We start from the raw sequence: 20,846 nt of genomic DNA on the forward strand, positions 1-20,846 counted from the left end.
TCCATTCCTGCTGCCCCTCCCCCACTGGGGGCGGCTAGGAGGCCCAGACTCTGCAGGAGTGGAGGGAGGCTGCGTGGGGCTGGGCGGGGGAGGGGCAGGAGGAGGAGCCCAGGGCTCTGAGTTTCCATTTCCCGCAGCCCGAGAGAGGGCAGGTGGGGAGGGGAGGGGCAGGGGAGCCCCAGGAGCGGAAGGGGAGGGGCGGGGAGGGGAAAGGGGGCATCTCTCGGGCTCTGCTCAGGACTTTCTCTCCCTCCCACCTCCCGGCATCTGCCCAGGCCCCGCGCTGTCCAGTCCAGGCACACTGTGGTCAGATGTCCAGACTCCCCAGTCTCAGCGCTCAGGAACCCATGTGATGCCTGCGTTTCCCTGCAGCCATACTCAGCTCCGTCTGGTCCGGCCCCGCCCCCTCGCCTGCCCCTCCCAGGGAGCCCTGAACCCGTTGCCTGCAGGGAGGCGGACAGTCCTGCCCAGCATCTGGCCTCCTCCCATGATGCCTGTTTGGTGCCCACAGCCCATGCCAGGGAGGACTCGGCGTCCCCTCCTCCCTAATCTTAGCATCACCTGCATTGCCTTGCTGCTGCTCACCTGCGACTTCCAAGGGCCCAACCTGCTGGCTAGGGCCTCTCACTCGAGGGCTGTCTCATGACCCTGGATGTCCAGCAGCTATGGCTGGACCTGACTTTGCTCTGCCCTAGCTTTCAGAGTTCCTCTGGCCCCTACCTGGCTCCCCTCGGTCTGGGAGACACCAGACCGTCCCCTGGGCTGTTGACTGAGCCAGAGCATAGTGGGACTCCCCTCTCTGAGCCCCGACCACGGGCACTTTCTAGGACCCCTGAATAAAAAGGAAATAACCTCAGCAGAAAGGACCCTGATGCTTGGAAGGACTGAAGGCAGGAGGAGAAGGAGAGGACAGAGGTTGAGGTGGTTGGATGGTATCACTAACTCAGTGCACATGAGTTTGAGCAGGCTCCGGGAGTTGGTGATGGACAGGGAAGCCTGGGGTGCTGCAGTCCATGGGGTCTCAAAGAGTCGCACATGACTGAGGGACTGAACAACAAGAAGCCTCAGCAGAGGGTGCACTGTGGGAGGACAGCCCCCTGGAGAAACCCGTGACAGTCCTGGGAAGGAAAGCATTTGAGGTCTGGGTGCCAAGTGCAGGTGGTGGGCGCTCTAGGTATGGGAGCTGCTGGGACATGGGTTAGTCTGAAGGTCCATCGAAGTAATAATGCTGCTTTTTAATATGCTGTCTGGGTTGGTCATAGTGAAGGAGGAAACAGACAGAGCTGGACTCCATCTTGGGCTGGCTGCGAACATTAGGCTACATCCTCCCAATGGACTCTGAACTTTGTGCCCTGGGTCTATAGAAATGGCATACCAGGGACTTGCCTGGTGGTCTGGTGGCTAGGAGTCTGGGCTTCCGATGCAGGGGGCGCAGGTTTGATCCCAGGTCGGGGAACTAAGATCCCACATGTGCAGTGCGGCCAATAAATAAATATAATTAAAAAAAAAAAAAAAGAAATGGCATACCAATGGAAAACCAGATCCCCAGGTAAAAGAGCCTCAGGACTTGTACTTGGACTCTCTGTTGCCTAAAAGAATATGCTAATTATCTCTGTAACAGAACAAAGTGGTAAATTCCATTATGTTTATCAGGATGTGACCACAGGCCAATTAGTAAATGTCCACTGTTTATCTAGCCTTGTGACACATGAATCATGGGTTAACTTTGATCGTATCTCTCTTTTACCTTGTCCAGACTAGTTTCAAGGAATTTGGGGAGGTGGGTTTGAGCAAATACACTTAAGGTATATAAGATTGTCACAAAAACTGGTCAGGGTCTTTGGCTAAGAGGAGACTCTGCCTTGGGCCCGCCGGTGTAATAAACTGCACTCCACTATCTGCCTTGTCCTTCTGAGTGAGTTTGTTTCCCGGAACGCGTGGCTATAACATTTGGTACATTGGCCAGGAAACTCCTCACTTTGAGGAGACAAGTCTCATTTGGGACTACTCCGAAGCCTTGTGACTTGAATCTTCTAGAAGGGGGAAGACGCCTCGCCCTTCTGGAAGGATTCTGCGTCTCAATGGCCGGACCTTTCACGTTAGCAGGTAGTGTACAGCAGCAGGGAAACTGAGTGCTCAGGTGAGGAGGAACCCACCCGGCAGGGTGGAAGAGGGGGCCTGATCACCCCCCTGGGAGGGACTAGAAGGGGCACAGACCCACAGGGGCCTGGAATAGGCAGAGGGCGATTGCTTTGTACACAGGTCCACGGGTGTGCTAGGGCTTAGGAAGGAAATTTGCAAAGGTCATTTAGGACGTGTGTCCACGCCATCTCAGGGAAAATTATTACCAGCGATCGCCAGGGGATTTTTAGGATAGGAAACTTTTCCCTATATGCTCATATTCCCCTGGAGGTGTCCCGTCTGCTGTGAAATTCTTGACCCCCTCGGAATTGTCAGGCTAGAAGGAGAGGGATACATAAGTGAGTATGAATTGGCTTTTCCGGAGACGGCGTGGGACATGGGATATTTAACCCATCTGTTTTCATCCGCACCTGATCAAGCCCACCAAGGCAGAACAGACTTTAAGGGAGAAACAGTCTTGGACCACGTGGTGTTCTGGTTCAACCTTGCCGACCGATGACCTGCCCCTCCCCCATACTGGATGACGACGCACCCACTGGCCCTGTGCTCCACCAGGCCCGGAGGCCGCATTATTGCCCGATCCAGGGCCAGGTGAAGTCCTGCAGCAGCCGCTGCTCCTCGGCCAGCTCTCCTGGAGGTCGTAGAGCTGTCACCTTGGCAGGCTCCGATCCCGGTGACAGAAGCCTCTGGCCAACACTTCCAGGAACTGGCGCCAGCCGAACTGCCCAAATTATACCCTCCTCTCCCGGTGAGTACTGATAGGAAGGGAAGGGAGCCCTTGGAATTAAGCAGAGACTACACTCTGCCAGTTCCTCTTATGTCAGTTCCTCTTTCTACCCGTATAGCAGAAAGTGAAGAGGAACTAAAAAGCCTCTTGATGAAAGTGAATGGGGAGAGTGAAAAAGTTGGCTTAAAGCTCAACATTCAGAAAACGAAGATCATGGCATCTGCTCCCATCACTTCATGGCAAATAGATGGGGAAACAGTGGAAACAGTGTCAGACTTTATTTTGGGGGCTCCAAAATCACTGCAGATGGTGACTGCAGCCATGAAATTAAAAGACGCTTACTCCTTGGAAGAAAAGTTATGACCAACCTAGACAGCATATTCAAAAGCAGAGACATTACTTTGCCAACTAAGGTCTGTCTAGTCAAGGCTATGGTTTTTCCAGCAGTCATGTAGGGATGTGAGAGTTGGACTGTGAAGAAGGCTGAGCGCCGAAGAATTGATGTGTTTGGACTGTGGTGTTGGAGAAGACTCTTGAGGGTCCCTTGGACTGCAAGGAGATCCAACCAGTCCATTCTGAAGGAGATCAGCCATGGGATTTCTTTGGAAGGAATGATGCTAAAGCTGAAACTCCAGTACTTTGGCCACCTCATGCGAAGAGTTGACTCATTGGAAAAGACTCTGATGCTGGGAGGGATTGGGGGCAGGAGGAGAAGGGGACAACAGAGGATGAGATGGCTGGATGGCATCACTGACTCGATGGATGTGAGTCTGAGTGAAGTCCGGGAGTTGGTGATGGACAGGGAGGCCTGGCGTGCTGCGGTTCATGGGGTCGCAAAGAGTTGGATACGACTGAGCGACTGAACTGAACTGACGCTCTGCCAGAGAGCTGGAGGGAACGAAAGAGGACAGACAAGAGATTTGCAATGCTAGCTGCTGCTCTGGGAAAGTCTATCTCGAGCCCTCTGGAAAACCTCCTCTGCCCCAGGGACAGGACGGTCCTTCAACCAGTCCCAACAGAGGCCCCGGACCCCGTTACAGCCAAACCAGTGTGGCCGGTGCTAAGGTTTTGGCCACTGGAAGAATGAATGCCCTAAGGCAAGGAAGAAGAGGAAGCTCCCGCAGTTGTGGGGCTTGCTGACTTGGAAATTAAATAGGGCTGCCGGGGCTCAGAGATATCAGGTCCCTGAGAGCCCATGGTAACCTTAGAAGTGGGGGACCAGAACATTGACTTCTTGGTGGATACAGGAGCAGAACTGTCAGTAGTAACAAAATCTGTGGCACCACTGTCCAAAAAGACTACTGCTGTAACTGAGGTATCGGGAGAAGAGATGATTAAATCATTTTGCCAGCCCGGAAAATGTCAGATGGGGGGGGGCACCAAGTGATTCATGAGTTCCTCTACATTCCTGAGCGCCCAGTACCCCTGTTGGGAAGAGACTTGCTCTCCAAACTCAGAGCACAAGTGACTTTCTCCCCCGAGGAGAGGCCCACCTTCCAGATGGGCACTAGGACTTATTTGCTGTCTCTCAATACCACCCCAAGATGAGGGGAGGTTGCATGAGCTGCCCAAGGAAGAACCAGATGGGCCGGAAGAGCACGAGAGAGAGCTAACTCAATTATTCCCTGAGGTCTGGGCAATAGACAACACGCTTTCCCCTCAGGTTGGCTAAACATCAAGCCCCAGTGATAACAGAACTCAAACCAGGCACCATCCTGGTTAGAAAGCGCCAGTACCTGCTACCGATAGAGGCCTGGGCGGGCATACTGCCCCACATCAATAGATTGAAACAAGCGGGCATTCTAGTAGAGTGCCAGTCGGCTTGGAATACGCTGATCCTGCCAATCAAAAAGGAAGGACAGGACTATAGGCCTGTACAGGATCTCAGGCTAGTCAGCCAGGCTACTGTGACTTTACACCCCACTGTTCCAAACCCCTATACCTTACTTAGCCTCCTCCCACCGAGGACTAAAGTTTATACTCGCCTAAATCTCAAGGATGCCTTCTGTGTACGCCTCGCCCCAGCGTCACAGCCCATCTTTGCCTTTGAATGGGAAGATCCAGTCGGGGGCACCAAACAACAGCTCACCTGGACTCCCCTACAAGGGTTTAAGAACTCCCCAGCCATCTTTGGGGGAAGCCTTGGCTTCTGACCTGGACTCATTCCATCTGGAAGAGTATGGATGTTGGCTCCTACAATGTGGGGATGACCTGCTGCTGGCTGCCGAGACCAAGGAAAAATGCTGGGAAGGGACAAAAGCACTGCTCGAGCTGCTGATGGAAGCAGGTTACCGGGTGTCGAAGAAGGCACAGATCTGCAAGGAGGAGGTAAAGTATCTGGGGTTTGTTTTAAAGAAGGACACAAGGTTCCAGACCCTAGTTGGGTCCTATATACTGATGGCACTAGCCTGATAAAACAAGGATGACGGCTGTCAGGTTCGCCAAAGCAGAAGGGGCCATCAAGACTGAAAAGGGATGGTGGGAATTGCCAAGTGGCAAATTATTGGTACCGGAGGAGCTGGCACACACTCTGGTAAGCCAAACACACCAAGCGACCCACCTAGGCCATGCTGCCTGCTCACAGGTTAATGCTGCCTCTCGGGTATTCAGACAAAAACCTCCGGGTATTCAGCTGAAAGGCACGCTGCCCTTTGAACACCTGGGAGTGGACTTCACTGAAATGAAACCTCACCGACACATTACCTGCTGATCATGGTATGTACGTTCTCGGGACGGGTAGAAGCTTTTCCTACCTGGACTGAAAGAACATCAGAAGTAGCCCGGTGCCTGCTTAGGGAAATAATTCCCAGATGTGGATTTCCTGCCAGAATTGGATCAGACAATGGCCCGGCTTTTGTAGCTGATTTAGTACAAAAAGTAAACAAAACTTTAAACATCAAATGGGAACTGCACACTGCATATAGGCCCAGAGTTCTGAGATGGTGGAGTGAACCAACCGGATATTAAAGAGACTCTCCAAGAGGATCATAGAGACTGACTGCTCCTGGGTGGACTTGCTTCCGACGGCTCTGCTCAGACTCAGGATGACCCCACAGTCCCAAGGCTATTCTCCACAGGAAACTGTGTATGGGAGGCCCCCTCCCATAATAAAACAGTTGTCAACAAATTTGCCTCAGGTAAGGGGAAATAGGATTTCACAGCAGATGGAACTGGGTAAGGTAATAAATCGGGTAACTAAGTTTGTACAAGAAACGGTGCTGTTCCCCCTTGGGGAACAGATTCATGAGATTACGCTTGGTGACCAAGTATGGGTCAAAGATTGGAAACCTGATTTGCTAGCCCCTTGGTGAAAGGGCCCTTATGTTATTCTAACTACCCCACTGCAGTTAAAGTGGCAGATATTGCCCCTCGGATCCATTATACGAGGGTGAAGAGAACATACCACGCAGACCCAAAAAACGCGGAGTGGACTGCACAGAGGGACCCCGCTGACCCTCGAGAGACTAAGACCATCCTTAAGAAGGAGGAAAAGAGGATCCTGGACGAGCCCCTTCAGGATGAAGCTGCACAGTCAACTCCTGCTGCTTGGCCTCATCAACGTGCACATTCCTACGCCAACTCCCACAACACCTCCATCTGTTGGGTATGTGGGGCTCTGCCTCTGTGACGGATGGACTTCCCTGGTGGCTGTCACCGCTCCGCCAAGGAGATTTTAAACCGCTCTGCTCTTCTCTGGGACACAATCATAATCTCTCCCTGCTCTCTGGGTATAAGCCAGACCTACAGTCAATAGACTTAGGTCATAGGGTTACATTTTATATAAACTCCAGTGTAACAAAAGCCTAACCTACAACAACCCCCAGTAAATCTATCTTATTTACATGCTAGGTGGACAAGATCTGTGTTTCAGTGGTACGAGTATATTGTTGCCTTATTCATACCCTCTATAAGGACAACAGATATTATGATTAAAGTAGAGGCCTTGACTAATTTCACAAAACAGGCCCTCTTAGATCAAAAGCCATCCAAGCCTTAAATGAAGAGCAAATCCAGATGAGAAAAGTGGGAATTCAAAACAGAATGGCTTTGGACATACTCACAGTTGCTCAAGGAGGGACCTGGGCTATAATTAAGGTTGAAAGCTGTGTATGCATTCCTGACTTATCTGGCAATGTATCAGCTGCTTTAGATGACGTGAAAACCCAGGTAAAAGCAATGTTAAATGAAAACATTCCTTTGTGGACTTCGGTCCTATCTTGGGTGAAGGGCGATTGGTGGAAAACTATATTTACCATTGTTATAGTTGCTGTGATAGTTCTGCTTTGTGGACCCTGAATTTTACAGTGTATTCAATATATCCTTATGAATGATGCTCATAATATGAGTTAAGAGCATCATGACGGGGAAATGAAGGAGGAAACAAACAGAGCTGGACTCCATCTTAGGCTGGCTGCGAACATTAGGCTACCAGCATGGTCGCCCTCCCAACGGACTCTGAACTTTGTGCCTTGTGTCTATAGAAATGGCATACCAATGGAAAACCAGATCCCCAGATAAAAGAGCCTCCGGACTTGTACTTGGACTCTCCGTTGCCTAAAAGAATATGCTAATTATCTCTGTAACAGAACAAGGTGGTAAATTCCATTGTGTTCATCAGGATGTGACCACAGGCCTATTGATAATTGTCCACTGTTAACTACCTAGGCTTTAGGCATATGAATCTCGGGTTTACTTTGATTATATCTTTCTTTTCTTTTGTTCAGAGTAGTTTCAGGGAATTTGGGGAGGTGGGTTTGGGCCCGTACACTTAGGGTATATCAGGTTTTCACAAAAACTGGTCGGGATCCTTGGCTAAGAGGAGACTCTGCCTTGGGCCCGCCAGTGTAATAAACTGCACTCCACTATCTGCACTGTCCTTCTGAGTGAGTTTGTTTTCTGGAACACGTGGCTACAACGATAGCTTTTCTCCCATGGAGCAAGCATCTTCTCATTTCATGGCTGCAGTCACCATCTGCAGTGAATTTGGAGCCCGAGAAAATAATGTCTGTCACTATTTTCATTGTTTCCCCATCTTTGTGCCCTGAAGTGATGGGGCTGTCTTGCGAGTGCATGCTCCTCGGCTCTGTCTCGTCACAACAAAGATTTGGAGTGGCGGATATTAAAGTCCCCCTCGGCATGTCACAGCTCTCGGGTCTTGGACAGGCCGTGTTATAGCTCTCAGGTCTCCAACGGACCGTGTTATAGCTCTTAGACAAATCAGTGTTACAGCTCAGTGTTACAGCTCTGTTTTATTTAGATAATAGCAGGGAAATCCATCTTCGAGGCGTGAGGGCATGTTGACCTAGAGATGCGAAGAGAAGAGAACCCCAGGGCACGGGGGTTGGGGTGGGGAAGAGAGAGAGAGCTTTGGCTCCTCTTTTTATATGTTTTTCTCTCCCCCAGGCCTGTCCTATGTAAACTGGGCCAGCCAGGAGTGTTGTTTGTTTTACCTGAGGTCCTCACTCCGGTCCTCGGACCTTCCTTTGTTCTATTTTCGCGGGCTTTTCTCTTCCTTATCTTTTAGCCACCACCATTCTGGACTCTGTTTCCCTATTCTAACTACCTAAAGGGACCAGATGCCTTGATCTTCATTTATTTGAAGATTGGGTTTTAAGCCAGCTTTTTCACTCTTCTCTTTCACTTTCTCCAATGCATGAAAGTGAAAAGTGAAAGTGAAGTCGCTCAGTCGTGTCCAACTCTCAGCGACCCCATGGAGTGCAGCCTACCAGGCTCCTCCGTCCATGGGATTTTCCAGGCGAGAGTACTGGAGTGGAGTGCCATTGCCATTGGGAGGAAGCCAATTCTGACTCTACGTTGGAAACTGTTTCTTTGACTTGATTTTGTTGCTTTTGTTATTATAATGATACTTAATGGCTTGCCTGGAGGACCCTGACCCCCTGCCCAACTATAAACTGAAGTGCCTTTGTTCAGCTTGAGAAGGAAATGGCAACCCACTCCTGTATTCTTACCTGGAGAATCCCAGGGATGGGGGAGACTGGTGGGCTGCCCTCTATGGGGTCGCATAGAGTCAGACGCGACTGAAGCGACTTAGCAACAGCAGCAGCAACAGGAGAGAGAATCGACCTTGCTCATCTGTGAATAGCAGAGATTAACACAGCCCTTCCAAAGGCAGGCCATTCCCTTGGAGCTGTTTCGCAAGGCTGAAGGCCCTTTCCCTTTGCTTCCCCACTGCCTCTCCCTCTCTGCTCTGCCCTTTGACTTCAGTTCTTTATTGTGTCTTTCCCTCTGATCTATAAAAGAGCCTGGCATCCAGACCCCAGTAAGATGGCTATCTTGCGGTGCTAGCCTGCCATTTCTTCGGTCAGCTGGCTTTCCGAGTAAAGTCCTTGCCCCAACACCTCGGATTCATTGGCCTGTCCTACGGCGAGCAGAGGGAGCTTGGACCTGGTAACGCTTCTAGTAGCTGGCCTCTTCCTGAGGGCTGGAGGGGGCTTCCTCCTGAGGGCTGGAGGGGGCTTCCTCCTGAGGGCTGGAGGGGTCGTCCCCCCAGGACCACCCCCTTTGTCTCTCCCTCAACCCTCAGGTCCTCTGCTGACAGCCCCCCATCTCGGGCATAGGGAGCCGAAGAAGCCACTGGGGACACAGGTGGCCAAAGGAGCAGGCACGTGAGCCCGGGATTGGCTCTCCCTGGGAAAATGGCCCTGAGCTCTGCCCACCCCCAGGCCTGATTTTCATCTGGGCCCCCACCCCCACCCCCACCCCCAACACACACACACACACACACACACACACACGCGCGGTCCCAGGGTCAGGACTTAGAACATGGATAGCCCCCCAGGCTGGGCTGGGGGTGGGCAGGAGAGGGGCTCAGAGGCTGGAAGTGAAACCTGTATATGGTGGCGTTGGGGCCCGTGTGAGGAAAGCAGGAGAGACTGCATCCTAAGGCCTGTCATTCATCTTAAAGACAGGATGTGACCTGGGCCTGAGAGTGAGGAAACCGTTGCTAGTGAAAACCAGGTTTCCTGGAGGCTTCCCTCCCTACAGGTGACAAAGGGAGATTGCAGTCGTGGCCAGGCTGCCTGTCAGGTTAACCAGAGACATCCCCCCTCGATGTCTAATCACTGTTCATTCCCCCTTTAATCTTGTTTGTTCTCCGAGCACCTACTTGTTGTGAAACTCAATCATATGCAACAAAGAGGCTGCTAACATGTAACCAGTCGCGTAGTGGGGGGTATGAAATGGGGCCTCTCAGAAACATCAGGGGCCTTGTTGGGAACTGATCCCCGTTGGACCCGCTGGCGTAATAAACTGTACTCCACTGCCTTGAGTGTCCTCCGAGGTGTGTGTTGTGACTCTGGATTCCACAGCAGTGTCATTTCAGGGGGACTCCGAAGAGCTCCAGTACTGCAGTCTCTTATGTCTCTGTAAAGAGATTCAGTGAGAGTAAAGCGGTAGATACGTGATTTACTAGAATAGGACAGTTGTGAGGCTTACGAGGAGGCAGGCAAGAAATGCCATACCCCAAGAACTTAGTGGGCTACAGTTTTATAACCAAAGGAAAAGTGGGGTGGGGGAGAAGACCTTCTTTTTCTTGAGTAGACGTCATGCTTCCATCATTAGCTCCTCCTCCAGGTTGAGCAGGAGAGTTTTCTCGCCCCGTGTGGTCAAGCCAGGTCCACAAATTCTTGTTTTGTATGTGTTCAAAGACCATGTCCTAGGGATCATTAACGTACTGAGCTCACTGGGCAGGACGTGGGTCTCATGCGGCCATTGTTTTATCCTATGGGGGCAGGTCTCGTCCTTCTGTTGCGTGGTTTTGTGGTTAAGCAAACCTACTTTCTTGAGTGATCATTAACTTATAGGGGTCTGCCATATTTTTCTGGGCTTCCATCATAGCTCAGACAGTAAAGAATCTGCCTGCAATGCAGGGGACCCCAGTTTGATTCCTGGGTCAGGAAGATCCCCTGGAGAAGGAAATAGCAACCCACTCTAGTCTTCTTGCCTGGAGAATCCCATGGACAGAGGAGCCTTGTGGGCTACATACAGTCCATGGGGTCGCAAGAGTCGGACACGACTTAGCAACGAAACCACCACCACATTTTTCTACTTACAATCCCCTAGTGGGATAAACTATTTAATCACCTATTTTGTCCCTATAAGTAGGGTGGGTTCTGGTGGCTTTCATCCTACTGAACCCAGAGAGGGTCTGACCCCTCCTCTCATTAATCCCTAGAGTGGGGTAGGAGGAAGGAGGCAGCTCTTGGCAGCTCATTGGCATCCTTGCCTGCTTCTCCCCAGAGGAGTGGGCAGAGTCCCGCTCTCCCCCTGAGGATGTCACAGGCGCCTAGAAGAGACGGGGTGCAGGGGCTCCCCACTCCAGGCGAGTCCCTGCACCACCATCATATCCTGCACCCAAGGTCTCCTTGCAAGGCGCCCCCGACTGAGAGCAGACCTCCCAGCTCACTTCACTGGCTGGCGCCTGAGTTACCCTGGGAAGGTGGCCTCACCCTCTCTCCAGTGGGGTCTCAGATCTGTGACTCGGGTTCCCCCGTGGCCCACTTGTCCTCAACTGGACCGGCCCTCCTCCCCGGAGCCTGTTAAGAGCTATGGTCCCTGTAGGAGGAACCCTTGGGTCCACAGGAGGGGAGATAGGTCAGGGGAGGACAGGGATGACCTGGGCCACGCTGTGAGGGTGAGCCCCCAGCCCTACCTCCTAGGGTCCTCTTGTCCACGGAAAATCAATCAACAGTCTTTCTAAGACGAAAGAAGTTTAGCAGAACTGTTGCAGGAAGGCGGACTCCTTCCAGGGCCCGAAAATGGGCTCTTGTCTAACACTCGGAAGTAAATTGTCCGAGGAGACACATGTGCTGGCAAAGGACCAGACCCAGAGGCTGCAACTGGGACCCTTTTGTCCCTGGTCTCCTCCTGACGTGGACAACTGGCCAGAGTGCCTGACCGGGTAAGGAACAAGAGACTTTATTGACCTCTCTCCCTTCCTTCTCTCTTTCCTCTCCTTAAGCCTTCCTGTCCTTCCCCATTTTTCTAGTCCCCCAGTCCTGGATGCAGGAATCTGGTCGAAGGGCCCTCAGCCTGAGCTGAGGATTGGAGACTGATCACCTCCTCTTGGCACAGAACTCGAATTCTGGTTCTGGTCTGGTCTGATTTCCGGTAGGGCCGAGTTCCAGTCCTCCCTTCTCTGGAGGCCCAGGGAAAAGTCCCACAACGCCTGGGTATCTGCAGGTGGCAGGAGACGTCTGTAAGGCCACCCCTTTTGCCCCCCGTCTCCCACCTCCTCCCCCTTCTTCTTTCAACCTGGCTTCCTTTCCTCCCTTTGAAGTTTTTGAAGACCTGAGATATTTTCCTTTATCTGAAGTTCTGCGTCTCTATAGGAGGTTTCCTGAGAGACTGTATTCTTGTATTTAAGGGAGTGTCTGATGAGGACTGCCGGGTTTATATGTGTGTGTTTTAACTCTGTGATCTGTGTTGTGATTTTTGATGGCCATTTTGCTTTGTCTGGCCACCATTTGGTTTAGACCTGCTGCCATTTTGTTAGAACTTGATTTTCTTTCCATGTGCCTTGAGACCAGGGCTCTCAGGAACACTTTTCTAGACCATCTCTAACTCCTGAGACTGAGGGAAAAGGGGAAAAGGATTTTAAAATTTTTATTTATTTCAACTGTTTTTTTTAATAAACTAGTAAATTTTATGTTGTAATATCTAATTCATGACTAAACTTAGAAAATGAAGCTAGATCTTGCGCTATGTCTGTCTAAATATGTCTTGGTATGTCTTTGTCTCTGGGTAATATTTTTGAGGTTAATTTGTAAATGAGCTCTATTTATTTGGCTTAAAAAAAAAAGTAAGTGCTTACAAATCAAATAATTCTAAATTAAACAATAAATTTCAGGTTCATGTGAACTGGGAAATATTCAGTATTAAATACCTGATATTAATGTTTTTTTGTTGACCTATCTAATACAGACATGTCTTAGAGTAATTAACATTAAGTGGAATATTTTCGCTGTACCTAAGTTTAATATAAGTTAAATATTATATCTGTTACAAGTTTGTCAACAAGGAAATCACCTCGAGTGAAGAAATGTCCAAAAAATGTAAATGAGATATGAGCTTTTATATAAACTCTATTGAGAATAATTATTCTTTAGAAATATCTGTCTACAATCGTCTCTCCAGATTGGTGTAACTTAAATTTCTAAGGGTTGTGCCAAGTGTGCAAAGTGTTGGAATTCTATTGAATAGTTAGGTCATTTCCAAATAAAATAAGATTTTTCAAACATTTACTGCTGCTGCTGCTGCTACGTTGCTTCAGTCGTGTCCGACTCTGTGAGACTCCATAGACAGCAGCCCACCAGGCTGCCCAGTCCCTGGGATTCTCCGGGCAAGAACACTGGAGTGGGTTGCCATTTCCTTCTCCAACGCATGAAAGTGAAAAGTGAAAGTGAAGTTGCACAGTCGTGTCCTACTCTTAGCGACCCCATGGACTGTAGCTTACCAGGCTCCTCTGTCCATGGGATTTTCCAGGCAAGAGTACTGGAGGGGGGTGCCATCACCTTCTCCGGAAACATTTACTACTAAACACTAATTTCCTTTTACAGAGAAACTAAAGAGATTTGGAACTATAAATGAATAATGTTTGGTGCCTTCCTAAAATGTTTTAAGAAAGCAAGGGTTTTAGAAATTATCGCTGGTATTTATGTTCACCAATCTATAAAATGCTAATATAAAAGTTAGTTCTTGGCGGAGCTCAAGATGGCGGAGCTGACTTTCACTAGACCTCGAGCCTTGGTATTTACTCCCATTGTGACATATCAACAAGCTAAATGATACACCCATCAACATTGACTAAATCTGACCAAATGTTCTAAACCCTTTTAATTGATCTTTTTGATAAAACTTCCTTAATCGAAGTCTTTTGAAGTTCCTTTGACCTCTAGCTAACTTTGGGGTGGTTCGGAGGGCCCCTGGAACATCCCAAAGAGAGATATTAAACTGTGTTTATTTGGTTGGTTAAATTACATGGAAAAGATTATCAAATGAGTAATAAATCTGCTCATGTTATAATGTATGGTAAAATTACTAATACAGATATCCTAGAAATTATATGGAGTTCTTAACATTCTGATATGTCCCAGTATTTTAATGAAAAACCTTATGACTTCACAAAAGTTAACAAAAGGACTGAATGAACCAGCGAATATGCTTATAACTTTTATGGTTTCTGTCTGAAAAATTATGGATTTGAATCTTAGGTTTTCAGGGAGTAGGGAAAACCTTCCTCTCAAACTAATTATGACAATACTTTGGTAAAATTTAACATTATAAACAAAACAATTATATTTTTCTCTGACTCCATCAAAAATTGGAAATTCTTAGGTTTCCAGTAAGTTTATCAAATGAGTTAGGAAGGGTATCTCATGGGTACAAAAATCTCAAGAAATTTTTGAGAGCTTATAAAGGGAAGAATTCACCTAGATTTGTTAGGCAAAATCTGTGATAAGCTTTTGGTGTGAGTTTCCCAGCCCTGTTTTATTTTAAAAGTTCAGTCTGAGACTCTATAAATGTTTCAACAAAATTAAAATTCCATAATCAATTATGGTTATATAAATCATCAGACCAAAATTAGTGAGAACAGACCTATTTTGCAAACAAACTAGCCTTAATTTGGTTATATTTTATTAAAAATGAAGGTAACTTTAGGGAGAAAAAGATATTTCAAAAAATGTTAAATCCCAGTTTGTTAATGGAGGTCTGCATCTAGTAAGACTCATCTCTTAGATAGTTCTTTGCTGTTATGTGATATTACTGTAAAATTTAATTGAATTCTTAAAGAACACCCTAAGTTTGCTTCTGAAGCTCATCTCAGTAATCCAGCTTCGGATGAAGATCAGATGCCTCATGACCTGCAACCAGGACTAGAAAAAGACATAATTTAAGGGACTGTCTCCAACATGGATGGAAGGACTTTTTTTATCAGGAGAGACTACACTACACCAGGATGAGAAGACAACGACATCAGAGGTAGACAGCTTCCCCGAGATGCGGGACCTGATTCGTATGATCATTTATGTTTTCTTGACTTCTTAGACCTTTGCATATAAGTCAAATGCTTTTCTATCATAGGCCTGATCCTATGCTAGTTTTAGAAATCAATTCAATTGTTGGGTTTGTGGCCAATTACCTGTATCTAGTTCTGGGTTACCTCGGTAAATTTCTCTACTACAAGACTCTAACTGGCTGGCCCTGAGAAAATTTACTTAAAAAAAAAAATTATAGGCATATTCACGTCACTGTGATATTACTAGATGCGATCCCCTCACCAGGCCAATTAATAATGTCTTCTCTGACTCTGGCCATAAATTTGAGCTTTTTTCTATTACCCAAACTCAATCAGAGCAATAAGAAAGGTTTCAGCAAAGGAGGAAAAAATCTCCCACAGTTATGGGATGGATTTATATAGATAACACCAGGCTATGGTAATTTAGGTTTAAAGTCTCCTCTGTGTTGGAAACAATTAAATCATACTAAGGACAATCAGTCTAGTAACACGAGAAAACGGGGCTATGTGCCTTATAGACTATGCCAGTATATAATTTCCCTGGAAGATAAAGATTCTACAGAGCAGACTAAGTCAGGTGACCTGAGATATACTGGGCTACATCTAATGGAAGTTCTTAACATAAGTCTTACTTGTGACTTTACTAATACTGCTGGCTATGTTGTTTGTATTTCACCTGTTTTACAAAATTGCTGTTTCTTACACTGTCAAATGTGTGTCTGAGGCCTCTAATAGAATAATATATAGTCCCATATGAGATCGATGATGGTAACAGTGTAACTCTAGATATGGGAAGAAGCAACAAGAGGGAATATTCTCCTGGACCAAGAGGCTAGTAAGACAGGTGGTTCAGAGAATTTTGGATACTGTTTTATGGCCTAGTCCTGTAACAGCACATTGAGTGACCTGTCAACAAAATCTTTGCCAAACCTGAGACTGGACTTTCTCAGCACCATGGGATAAAATGGTCATGAAGTGCCCCCCTCATAATCATGGTCAAGTTTATGAGCAAAAAGGGGCTCTGCCAACCGAAGACTGACACTCGCCATCTGCATCTACAAAGATTAAATCATGGCCGCTGCAACTGCTGACTGTCAACACCCCTGAAAGGAATTCAGGGTGAAAATCAGGAATGAGGCACTCTGTGCTCTGGGAAAAACCGGCAGAACAGGCCTTCAGATAGTTAGATCTTTTCAGGAGAAGATTTTACAAGTTCCAGTTCTTGCATTTTCTCATACCTAGAAAAACACTGACGTCATTAATGGTGACATCTGCTTTGGCTATTAAGGAAAAATTTACAATTAAAAGTCAAAATAGAGTAGCTATGGTTCAGATATCCTGGGAAATAACTAGGTGATGCTATGGGTGTACTTTCAGATTAGGCCTTGTATTGCTAAACATTTGAGTTTTCTGAGTCGTGTCAGGCTTGGATGCCACCATTCTCCAAACAATGTCTGCTGGAAGCTAGTAACCTTACTTTTTATAAAACTAGGCAACTGGCTACCTGGCTACAAGTCTCCCTGAAGTGCCAGGTCCAGACTGGGTTTCAGGCCTATTCTTCTAAAAAGAAATGAGATTTATTTTGTCGACTAAATTCCAGTTATCACTCCTCCAACTACTTCTAACTGGGTCTGTTACACCAAAATGGCAGACCAAGGGATTGAGATTTTAATCACACAAGGCTCAGATCTAGAACTTGGGACTCAGAAATACTTCCAATTCAGTGTCTGTACTCCAAGCTGAGGCAGTCCTATGCCCCATTTTGACAGGAAGTTATCACAGTCATAGTTGCCCAGTTCCCTAAATTAAAACTGAGCACTCTGTGGGGCTCTGGAGTACAGATCAGTTCTGTGTTCTCCATTTCTTATCTGTAGGATATAGGCTTCATTCAGCCTCCTTGACCTTCCCTGAGTTCCAAACCATGGATTCAAACAATTGCTAATCAGGGAAGGGAGGGGATACAGAAACAGGCTGCTGCTAAGTCGCATCAATTGTGTCCGACTCTATGCGACCCCATAGACGGCAGCCCACCAGGCTCCCCCATCCCTGGGATTCTCCAGGCAAGAACACAGGAGTGGGTTGCCATTTCCTTCTCCAATGCATGAAAGTGAAAAGTGAAAGTGAAGTCGCTCAGTCGTGTCCGACTCTTCGTGACCCCATGGACTGCAGCCTACCAGGCTCTTCCGTCCATGGGATTTTCCAGGCAAGAGTACTGGAGTGGGGTGCCACTGCCTTCTCCGCATTTTCCTCTTAATGGAGTTTAAAAGTGCCAACAAACACTCCATTTCCACCTAACATGGAGGGAACTCATGGAAAAGCATCAGGTAAAGCTGATACTCTGATTATGAGCGAATATCTTATTTAGCAAATTCTTCAACATGACTAAGTCAATACATGGTGAGGGCCCACCAACAGCCATGGAAAGTCAGGAGCTCTTTAGTTTCTTGGTAAAAACACCTCTCCACTGTCCTAAAAAGACCAGTTCTTCAAAATTTGCTCAAGAAACAAGTTTCTGGTCCACTGAAGTAGATTATGAGGTTAATGCAGAAGTCAACTGGTGAAGTTTCTGTCAACTGTTACGCTTACTGTCCTCTTCCTCTGAAACCACCACCCCCTCTTCCTCCTCTGAAACCTCCACCTCTACCACCTTTGCCGCCTCTCCCTGGTCCTCCTCCTTGACCTCCCCTGCCACCGCCTCTTGGAGGTCCCTTTTCACCAGGAGGTCAAGGTAGAAACCTCTGCAACGGCAGCAGTTTATATGGGTGTATATAAAACTTCTGAAGCTTTTTAAAGGAAGATGCTTTCATGTTCTCTGATAATTTAACTGAAAAATAAAAATCTCTAAGCTGTCCAAATATTTCATACACTTTTCCAACTTGTTCTTTGTTTTCTAAATAAACTGGAGCGTTGAAATAAGGTACTTGATTTTCATCTGTGGTACATTTACACACTGTGTCATCTTCACAAGGGTGCAGGAACTCTCGTAATAAAACTACTTGTTCTGGAGGTCCTTGGTCTTGGCCTTTGTTAAAGCCTCCGCGGCTGTCCCCTCGTCTGAATCCTCCTCTGCCGCCGCCGCCTCTGAAATTACCGCCGCCTCCACCTCGGAAGTGGTTGTTGCTGCTGCCGCCGCCTTGATTAAATCCTCCGCGACCTCCAATCAAAGGTTGGTACAGCCTCCAGACAGAGTCCTGGTTCCTACTCAAAGAAATATGCATAACAATGTCTTTGAGCCCCCACCCAGGTGGAGGATGGGAACTTCAGACTGAACACAAGATTCCTGGAGCACAGCTCTGTTGCCTCACCACCAACCAATCAAAAAGGGTCACAAACCCTGCAGCCCTCACCCCAAATGTTGCCTTCTGTTTCCGGGGACCAGGGATGACCATCCTATTAGGTCTCCTGTTCGGCCCTTGTCTATTTCATCTCTGAGAGGGGCCAACAGTTTCAAACTAAATTGCTGTTACTACAAGGGTGGAAGCTGGTTTCAGATGTGGAACACGCCAACTTAGATCAGGTAGAGAGAGACTTCTGCTTTGCTAGGCAGGCCTACGCCCATGCACAGCGGGAAGAAGTTACAGAAGAAAGAGACCTCCGCCCCAATTCCCAAGAAGTATCTTGAGTATGAAGTCTCTCAGGGGCGAGTTGTTAGGGGAAGCACACTGACTGAAACCGCCCACCCTAGCCAGACACCACAGTAACCATTTGCATGAGTTGTTTTATGACAAGAGATCCTGATGAGGAATACGGAACTAATAAGCCACCACCAACCAGAAGAGTTCAGGAAAGGTCTAAAGGAGACACCGCGTGTCCGTCTACTTCCCAGAATCCCTCTTGCTAGCATCTGTCTTGGCTGAGCGATGCGTGTGCCACCAGGAAAGACTCTGAATTAGAATGATTGGCCAAAGACCACCCGGAAACTTATCCCATCACCATAAAACCCGAGATGGCGAGCCACACGGCAGAGCAGTTCTCCTGGGTTCCCTTACCCTACTGCTCTCCACCCGGGTGCCCTTTCCCAATAAAATCTCTTGCTTTGCCAGCACATGTGTCTCCCCGGGCAATTCATTTCCAAGTGTTAGACAAGAGCCCAGTTTCAGGCCCTGGAAGGGGTCCGCCTTCCTGCAACAGAGCCGACCTGAGGATTACAACTGGGGAGACAGTCTTTCAGAAAGCTCTGAGGATTCTTCCACCTGTTAAAGGTCAAGGCAGGGTTATGTTTCTGAGACACAGGGTTACACACCGCCAAGTGATGTATTACTGGCAGTTCACACAATCCAGATCTGCGCATACAAAGTGAGTAGTGAGTCGTGGTGTCAGAACAGACAGTTAGCTAAATGTGAGCAGAGGAAGCGGGGCACAGGGCCACATGGCAGGAAACCATGCATTTAGTAAACAGTGGGTGTTTACAAGAAAACAAAGAAGATGAAGAAAGATGGAAAGAGGGTGGAATCTCCAGAGTGCTGGAAAACGTTTTGCTCTTTATATTCTCAGTAAGATCAGCCTCACAGATAAGATGTACCGGCCTGATACTTCCAGTCAAGGCTAAATAAGGGTCCCCCTTTGGGAAGGTGGAGCTGGGAAGAAATCAGGGAAATGTGACCCCAAGCCCTCACCTCCCCAGTGAGTATTCTGCCCTTAATTTCTCCACCCCACAGAATCAGCTTGCCAAAGAAACTCAGCGTAGCTATTCACCCAGGTCTCCCACTTTGCAGGTGAATTCTTTACCAGCTGAGCCACCAGGGAAGCCCAAGAATACTGGAGTGGATAGCCTATCCCTTCTCCAGCAGATCTTCCCAGCCCAGGAATTGAAGCTGGGTCTCCTGCATTTCAGATGGATTCTTTACCAGTGAGCTACCAGGGAAGACAAAGTAACAAGTAAAAAGCATCCCACCAAACCCTAGGGGACCCTAGGTCCTCACCCTCAACCCCATAAAAGCAGAACCCCAGGCCAGTGCTTGCTCTCTCCCCTCAAGACCCCACACTCTGCCTTCAGGGGCTCCTGGTAAGCCCAGGACTTGTGAGCAGTACAACTGGTCCTTTCAAAGCTCCCTGTGGGTCATCGCTGCTGCTGGGCTTCCCTGGGGCTCAGCTGGTAAAGAATCTGCCTGCAGTGCGGGAGACCTGGGTTCAATTCCTGGGTTGGGAAGATCGCCTGAAGGAGGGCATGGCAACCCACTCCACTATTCTGGCCTGGAAAATCCCCATGGACAGAGGAGCCTGGCAGGCTACAGTCCATGGGATCACAGAGAGTCAGACATGACTGGGCAGTCAGGCACGGAACACACTGCTGCCGGTCACTGCCATCCTAATAGGAACCACAGGGCTGGTCTGGCCACAGCACTAGGTGTTGATAGGCTGGGCCAAAACCTAACAGGTCATGGCTCCCACTTTCTCCTTTGCTTTTATTTCTCCCAACTGTTTTTTCTCTTTCCGCATTCTTTCGGAATTATGGAACATTTTTCATACTTCCTTTTCTCCTTTATAGATATATTTCTTACATGATTATCACAATGCTCACTTGTTATGCTGCTAAGTCACTTTAGTCGTGTCCGACTCTGTGTGACCTCATGGACAGCAGCCCACCAAGCTCCCCCGTCCCTGGGATTCTCCAAGCAAGAACACTGGAGTGGGTTGCCATTTCCTTCTCCAATGCATGAAAGTGAAAAGGGAAAGTGAAGTCACTCAGTCGTGTCCGACTCTTAGCGACCCCATGGACTGCAGCCTACCAGACTCCTCTGTCCATGGGATTTTCCAGGCAAGAGTACTGGAGTGGGGTGCCACTGGTTATAGTCTGCCGTAAATTGCTACTATCACCACATCCTGAACAACTCAAGAACCCTGCAGAGCATAACTTCATTTCCTTCCTCCTGTGAATGAAAAATGTTGCTGCTGTATCAGTAAACAAAGGACGTTACAGCCCTCAGCCACAGCCACCAT

General features: G+C 48.1%; 1 pseudogene; it reads right to left on the minus strand.

Annotated features, from left to right (window-relative positions):
* Positions 17,370–20,846, minus strand: LOC102187415 (annotated as a pseudogene).

Source organism: Capra hircus, chromosome 14 (genome assembly GCF_001704415.2).
Source record: "Capra hircus breed San Clemente chromosome 14, ASM170441v1, whole genome shotgun sequence".
Classification (NCBI taxonomy): domain Eukaryota; kingdom Metazoa; phylum Chordata; class Mammalia; order Artiodactyla; family Bovidae; genus Capra; species Capra hircus.